Genomic DNA, 7,783 nt, shown 5'->3' with positions numbered 1-7,783 from the left:
GAGTTCAAGAAGCGTTATCCTGAGGAGGACTTTTCCTAGATGGTGGACTTGGCTCCCCAAGACGAAGAGGATAGCGAGGAGGAGGCTGAGGGTGATAGAGAGGGTGAACAAAATGTAGAACAAGCTGGGGGTGATCCTCCAGCCGAATGACTTGTATTTTTTATTTTCAAATGAAATGAAGTTCTTTCTTTTGTTCAATGACTTGATGAGATCGGAAAGAATCTAAATTGCACAAGCACCTGACTGTCTAAACCAATTAGAACATCAAACTTAAAAGTGATTATTAATCCAAGTATAAGAGGTCGGAAAAACATTGTAAGCATGAGATCTGCTGAGAACAAGCATATGAACGGGACTTAAGATTATTAAAATTGGAAACCTGATTTGAACACTTAAGATCGGAAGCATCATTAAACCGGATTAAAACCTTAACTTTATTAAATGATTATCCATAAAATTTTAAAAGGGAGATCGAAAATAAAACTGGATGGCACGAAGACCTAATGTTTGTTTGATTTCGTTTGACGAGAGATCGAAAATGTGATTAACTGGCCAAGAGACTTAATAATTAGTACAAGAGATCGGTAGGGATTTGAGAGATACGGAAACTTGGTATTGGTTCGGTTTCTTTGGAGAGAGATCAGAAATGTGATCGTCTGGCAAGGAGACTTGGTGTCGGTTTAGATCCCTATAAAGAGAGATCGGAAACGAATGGAGACTTGGTGATGGCGATGGTTTTTAAAGTTTATTGATTTCAGGGATCGACCAAAATATGGTGTCGACAGCTGCCCCTCTTTACATAATTTCTATCGAAGGGAAAAAATTTCCCGTGTAGGAATTATGTAAAGATTCAGACCCATATTTTGGACGATTTAAAACTTTGTAACTCAAATTTAAAGTTAGGAAACTAAAACCCACTCAGGTAGGTGACCCAGAGGTTGGTAACAGAAATTTAAATGCTGAAAAACTAAAATCAACTTAGATCAAAGAACCAGAGGTTGATAACAGGAATTTAAATGCTGAAGAATTAAAATCAACTTGGATCAATAAACCAGAGGTTGATAACAGGAATTTAAATGCTGAAAATCTAAAATCAACTTGGATCAAGGAACCAGAGGTTGATGACAGGAATTTAAATGCTGAAAAATTAAAATCAACTTGGATCAAGGAACCAGAGGTTGATGACAGGAATTTAAATGCTAAAAAATTAAAATCAACTTAGATCAAGGAACCAGAGGTTGATAACGGAAATTTAAATGCTGAAAAATTAAAATCAACTTAGATCAAGGAACCAGAGGTTGATAACGGGAATTTAAATGCTGGAAAATTAAAATCAACTTAGATCAAGGAACCAGAGGTTGATAACAGGAATATAAATGCTGGAAAATTAAAATCAACTTAGATCAAGGAACCAGAGGTTGATAACAGGAATTTAAATGCTGGAAAAGTAAAATTAACTTGGAATAAGGAACTAAAAGTTGATAACAGGGATTTAAATGCTGAAAAATTAAAATCAACTTGGATTAAGGAACCAGAGGTTGATAACAGGAATTTAAATGCTGAAAAATTAAAATCAACTTGGATCAAGGAACCAGAGGTTGATAACGGGAATTTAAATGTTAAAAAATTAAAATCAACTTGGATCAAGGAACCAGAGGTTGATAATGGGAATTTAAATGCTGAAAAATTAAAATCAACTTAGATCAAGGAACCAGAGGTTGATAACAAGAATTTAAATGCTGAAGAATTAAAATCTCACTTAGTAAGCCTAACCTGACACTAGAAGTTCTTCCGCGACAAAGTGTACTTAACAGGATCTCGAAGGTCAACGATTAATGGACGACGAGTTTCAAGACTTGTCCTACAACTTCTCTTTCCTTACTCACTTCCCCAGATGCCCCTTTTCTGTTCTAGACTTTCTTCTTATTTTGTGGAAAGTGCCCTTGCAGGTTTTCACTTTCCCTTCGTTCATTCAACTAGAAGTGCCCTTCCGGGTTTTCACCCCTAGTTTTTTTTTTTTTTTTTGCTATTGACCATTCCCTGCAAGTTTCTTAGCAAAGTACACGAGGTTATCAATATCCAAATCCTAATCTTATAACAAAATTTTAAGAAATTAATAGCGCATAGAAAATAGTATTAGAGTGTGAGTATATGAGAAAGATTAAAATGCGAAGAAGATAGATCGAAGTGAAAGGATGACTTTATTATGACTTTATTATGGCTTTGAGAAACAAAGGTACAGTTTCAAAGAAAAAGGGTATAAGGATAGATCTCATAGATTCCTTGTAGTTAGCTTTGAAGTCTCTTAACTGCCATTATTTCAAGTACTCTATCAATGAAGATTCATGCCGTGATGGTTTATTTTTCCTTCCTTGGTCCCATATCTTCTTCCTTATTTTTCCATTTTCTGGTTCTAAGGGTGCTCTTTCGAGTTTTCACCCTTAGATTTTTTTTTTTTACTCGCTCTTTTAGGGTGCCCTTTCGGGTTTTCACCCTTCACTCATTTTACAGAAAGCGCCCTTTTGGGTTTTCGCCTTTTTTTGCGCATTTTGCTAGGGGCGCCCTTTTGGGTTTTCACCCCTACCCCCTTTTTTTTTTTTTTTTTTTTTAGGCATAATATCTCTTGATAGTGTCGGCATTCACAGGTCTTGGGAATTCTTCACCATCCATATGGGACAAGATTAGGGCCCCACCAGAAAACACCCTTTTAACCACATAGGGTCCCTCATAAGTTGGTGACCATTTACCCTGGGCATCATTTTGATTTGGAAGTACCTTTTTTAGGACTAGGTCCCCGGGTTGAAATTCGCATGGGCAAATGCCTTTATTAAATGCCCTAGCCATTATTCTCTGGTATAACTGCCCATGACACGCTGCCGCTAGCCTTTTCTCATCTAGGAAATTTAATTGGTCCAACCTTGACTGGATCCACTCCGACTCATCAATCCCTAATTCCTTCAGAATTCTTAGGGAAGGAATTTCCACTTCAATAGGTAATACAGCTTCCATCCCGTAAACCAGTGAGTATGGGGTTGCCCAAGTTGACGTCTTTACAGAAGTCCGGTATGCTTGAAGGGCGTAGGGAAGCATATCATGCCAATCTCTATAGGTGACTGTCATTTTCCGAATTATTCTCTTGAGATTTTTATTTGCGGCTTCTACTGCTCCATTCATCTGGGGACGGTGCGGTAAGGAATTGAGATGTCGGATCTTGTATTGATCACATAATCTTTGAATCTTCAGACCATTCAAATTCTTGGTGTTGTCAGTGACGATCTCACTGGGGAGGCCGTGTCGGCAGATAATATTATTTCTGAGGAACTCGAGAAATGTGTTCTATGTGATATGGGCATATGATGTCGCTTCGACCCATTTAGAAAAATAGTCAATAGCTACCAAGATAAATCTATGCCCATTGGATGCCTTGGGGTTGATGGGACCAATCACGTCGATTCCCCACATTGCGAAAGGCCATGGTGAGATGAGGTTGAACAATTGGTGAGGCGGAACATTTATCGGATCTGCGTAGATTTGACATTTGTGACACTTCCGAAAGTATTCAATGCAATCCTTCTCCATAGTAGTCCAGAAGTATCCTCGTCGCAAGATTTGCTTAGCTATCATATGTCCATTAGCATGGGTAGCACAGTTCCCCTCATGAGTTTCGAAAAGGATCCTCTTTGCTTCTTTTGCATCCACGCATCTCAACAATTCGCCGTTGGAGCTCCTTTTGTATAGAATTTCTCCACTGGGGAAGTATCCCAAAGCTAATCTCTGGATCATTCTTCTTTCGTTTCTACTTGCCCCTGGAGGGAATTCTCTGGTTTTGATGTAGACCTAGATGTCATGATACCAAGGTTTACCATCTGTTTCTTCCTCGATCATGAAGCAGTACGCCGGCTATCTCCTTGCTTTGATCTGCAATTCCTGAGTCGTCTGCCCTTCTTCTATTTGAGCCATGATAGCCAGGGTGGCTAAGGCATCCGCGAATTGATTTTTGTCCCGACTGAGGTGAGTGAAAGAAATTTCTTCAAATTTCTTGGTCAATTCCAGTAGGTACTTCTGATATGGGATTAACTTCGGATCCTTGGTTTGCCATTCTCCCTTGACTTGATAAATGATCAAGGCTGAATCTCCATACACCTCCAACTTCCTGACTTTCATTTCGATGGCGGCATGTAAACCCATCACACAAGCTTCATATTCTACGACATTATTGGTACATTCAAACCTTAACTTGATGGCTATTGGGAAGTGTTTCCCATCGGGTGATACTAGTACTGCTCCAATTCCATTACCAAACAAATTAACAGCTCCGTCAAAATATATTTCCCACACATCAGCTGGCTCTTTTTCTTCGCTGTCGACTTCATTAACATGCTCATCATGGAACTTAAAATCCAAGGCTTCATAATCTTGGATTGGGTTTTCTGCTAGGAGATCAGCGATTACGCTGCTTTCCGGGTCATATAGACAATGTCATATTGAGAGAGTATGACTTGCCATTTGGCTATCCTTCCTGGCACAAATGGGCTTTCGAATACATACTTAATAGGATCCATCCTAGAGATGAGCCATGTCTTATGATTCAACATGTAGTGTTTAAGTCGATTTGCTGCCTAGGCTAATGCGTAATAAGTTTTCTCTAGGAAGGAGTACCTTGACTCGCAATCATTAAACTTCTTGCTCAGGTAATAAATATCCCTCTCTCTTCGATTGGTATCATCATGTTGTCCCAAGCACATCCCATTGAATTCTATTGGACAGCCATGTATAGAATCAATGGTCTTCCTGCCACCGAAGGAACCAGTATCGGCGGATTTGACAGGTACTGCTTAATTTTCTCGAAAGTCTCTTGACAAACTGAATCCCATTGAGTGGTGTTGTTCTTTCGGAGTAGTCTAAAGATAGGCTCAGCTTTAGAGGTGAGGTTGGAAATAAATCTCGAGATGTAGTTCAGCTTCCTTCCCAGAAGCTGTACTCTCCTTCTGTTTTTGGTGATGGCATCTCTTGAATAGCTCGAACTTTGTCTGGATCTACTTCTATTCCCTTCTCACTCACTATGAATCCCAACAACTTCCCAGATTTAGCTCTAAACACACATTTGGCAGGGTTCAATTTTAGCTGATACTTCTGGAGTCTCTCGAATACTTTTTTTAGCACCTGCACATGGCTTTCTCCTTCCTTGGATTTGATGATCATATCATCCACGTACACCTCCACTTCTTTGTGCATCATATCATGGAATAATGTGACCATAGCACGTTGGTAGGTAGTTCCTCCATTCTTTAAGCCAAATGGCATGACCTGATAACAGAATACCCCCCACTGAGTGATAAAAACGGTTTTCTCCTTATCCTGTTCATCCATGGGGATTTGATTGTACCCGGACGCTCCATCGATACATGAACATCTGCCCAATCCTGTGGCATTGTCTACTAGCACGTCTATGTGCGGGAGAGGGAAATCATCTTTCAGGCTTGCTTTATTAAGATCCCTGTAATCAACACACACCCTGACTCTTCCGTCTTTCTTCATTACAGGGACAATATTAGCTATCCATTGGGGATATTTGACTACTTCCAGAAACCCAGCATCATACTGCTTTTTGACTTCATCCCTGACTTTGAGCAGCGTGTCAGGGTTCATTCTTCTTAGCTTCTGCTTTATCGGGATTATTCCGGGAATTAGGGGAATCTTGTGTGTCACAATCTGAGGATTTAAACCGATCATATCGTCATAGCTCCATGAAAATACGTCTAGGAATTCTTTGAGCAAATTGACCATATCTTCTAATTCTGCACTCCCCACAACCTTAAGTTCCCTTTTTATTTCTTCTGTGCCTAAATTCACAGTGTGCGTTTTGTCCCCGCAAGGCACCAAGGAAGGTTCATCTCTTTCCTCCCTTTCTTCTGCGAGTTCTTCCTCAGAATCGCTTGAAGTAATGGCAGTTATGGGGATTTTAAAATTAACTAGAGGGATTTTTAAGTCTATTGAATTATTAGGTGTTAATTGATGAATGGTCCTGAAGAAATGAAAGTGGAATATATTATGAAAATGGCAAAACAAGGAAAAGAGAATTGGATGTAAAAATGCGCTATTAACCCATTAATATTTATAACATAAGAAAAGGGTCCATTTACAGTTTTACACTTGTCACCATGGACAAAATGATCAAGTGTTGATAACCAAAAGTACTTTACTCGAAATTGAGTACAGGAATGTCCTCTACCGTCCAATTGTCCAGTTCTTGCCCTTCAGCTATTGGCGAGACTAGAGCTTCATACAAGGAATCGAGATGGATGACATCAATGGATGGTTCATCGGGTGATTCTTTAGTTTCTGCCGGATTTTCAATAACCGGCTTGGTGAAGACCTCTGTGATTTTTGGGACTACCTTCATTTTCCCTATTTTCTGATCAAATCTCTAATCCCAAAGCATACTTCTCATCTAGAATCGTCCATCCATGAGGGCGTCTTCCTTATAACCCAAACCGCAATGACCAACCTTTTAGATATCTAGTATAGGTTCGATGATCCCCTGTAATGTAGTGCCTAACCCCTTGCCCATCTCATACCCATTCTTCAGCATCACCTTCACTACCATAGCCGTAGCCCCTTCATTTCTGGAGGTGGTTTCTTGTAATTCAAGAGCCTGGAAAGAGCTTTCCAATGATTCCTCAGTTGCTTCCACATAAGGAAGTGATTGTCACTTGGTGACCAGCATGACCTCCTCCCCCTTCACAGTGATGATCCTGCCATCCATGATGTACTTAATTTTCTAATGCAAGGTTGAAGATACGGCATTTGCTGAATGGATCCAAGGTCTTCCTAGCAACATAGTGTATGCAGGTTCAATGTTCATCACTTGGAACGTGACATTGAAAGTGCATGCGCCGATTTGGAGTGGCAAGTCAATGTCTCCCAGTACCTCTCTCCTCGTGCCGTCAAAAGCTCTTACCACCATAGCACTTTAACGTATGTTTGACCGGTCAACCGGCAACCTGGCCAAGGTGGTGTTGGGCAAGACGTTGAGTGCGGATCCATTGTAAATGAGTACCTTGGCAACTATGCAACCTTTACATTTTACTGTTACATGCAGAGCTTTGGTGTGCTTTAAGCCTGCCGGGTCTATCTCTTCTTCTGAGAAAGTGACAAAACTGGATGCCTGAATTTGTCCTACTATCTTCTCAAATTGCCCCGGTGTGATGTCGGGGTTTACGAAGGCCTAATCCAAAATTTTCTGCAAGGCTTGACGGTGCACCTCTGAGCTCAGAATCAGCGACAATAGTGAAATTCGAGCAGGTGCCTTCCTTAACTGTTCGACCACGTCGTACTCACTTTGCTTCATTATTTGAAGCAACAACTCTTCCTATTCTTTTGGTTCCATAGGTTCTGCTTTCTCCGTTTTCTCAACCTCCTCTTCCATATTATCTCGTAGCTCTCCCATTTTTACTTTCCCTTTCTTCTTTTCCTTTTTTTCACTCCCGTAACATCTCCCACTTCGGGTTATAAACACAAATTCTTGCTCAAGTGGGGAGGATTTTGTGGTAGCGATGGGCTGGGGGTTTGATTGGGGAGTAGCATCGCTAGAAGGTCCGGCGTAAGTCATCTTGAAGTGCTCATGAGGAGTGAAGCACGGTTTAGGAGGTGCTGAGGGTGAAGCAAGGCTAGGAACCAGTGTATTTCTCAATGCTCCTAGGCTGAAAACTTGGAAGTTATAGTTCCAAGGTACAGCATGGGTGTTCGTGATTGGGAGCTGGGGTGGGGTTCGGATAATTGT

Source organism: Hevea brasiliensis, chromosome 7, assembly GCF_030052815.1.
Source record: "Hevea brasiliensis isolate MT/VB/25A 57/8 chromosome 7, ASM3005281v1, whole genome shotgun sequence".
Classification (NCBI taxonomy): Eukaryota; Viridiplantae; Streptophyta; class Magnoliopsida; order Malpighiales; family Euphorbiaceae; genus Hevea; species Hevea brasiliensis.
Note: the sequence above shows the minus strand (reverse complement) of the source record.